Raw genomic sequence first — 858 nt, 5'->3', positions numbered from 1 at the left:
ACCCCTCACCGTCTGGCCTCCATTACTGCTTCACCATCTGTGAACTCTATACTTTAAATGATATTTCCCAGGTAAAAGACTTAGATATACAATCGTGCCTCATTAACAACTGCACATCCATTTCTCTTTTTCTGGAAAAGGTACACGCACTCGATGACCCAGGTATTGCACTTGATGCATATGCCTGCCTAGTAGATGACCAAACCGACCCGAACTGCAAAAAATGGGCAGATCTCTATAGGGGTTGCCCCTACTGGTCATGTAAAATCCATTTCTCCAACCCTGACCTGGCCAGACATACCAACACTCCCTCCTATTTAATCCCTATATATAAACTCCCAAAACAAGCCGCGGACACTGGTAACCCACCATTCTTAGAATATGGTGGACTGGGGTGGACCTGGCATGGCTGAGGTGCCCACTTTTCCCACTATGTCTTTAAAATTCCAGATCCTCACAATCCTTTTTGGAATGCTCTCAGATACGTTGGGGTCTACCCCGCTGACAACTACCGCACAGCTGCCAGCCTCTTGTCCATTTCACGCTCCACCTTCACTCCTTCCGTTAAAGTTTCTATCGTGCAGCACGTAAAAAATCAGGAATAACAACTCGAAGAGGTCATTCAGCCCTTATCCCCTTCCCCAGAAGACCACCTCTCTTCATGGCCCTCTCAACACCTTCCCTCTTGGCTCACCATCCTAGAACACACTCTACGGTTCCTAAATCAAACATTCCCTGACCTCCCTTCTTCACAATGCTTCCTCCGTGTCTCTTTACAGCGACCCTTACTAGCAGCCATTCCCCTTCCAGCTTTTCCCAACTACACTCTCAACACGTCCACCCACAGGGAAATTATAG

The sequence above is a fragment of the Carlito syrichta genome, unplaced genomic scaffold, assembly GCF_000164805.1.
Source record: "Carlito syrichta isolate Samal-C Ts95f unplaced genomic scaffold, Tarsius_syrichta-2.0.1 Scaffold316249, whole genome shotgun sequence".
Taxonomy (NCBI): domain Eukaryota; kingdom Metazoa; phylum Chordata; class Mammalia; order Primates; family Tarsiidae; genus Carlito; species Carlito syrichta.
The sequence above is the reverse complement of the archived record's forward strand: the minus strand, read 5'-3'. Positions refer to the sequence as shown.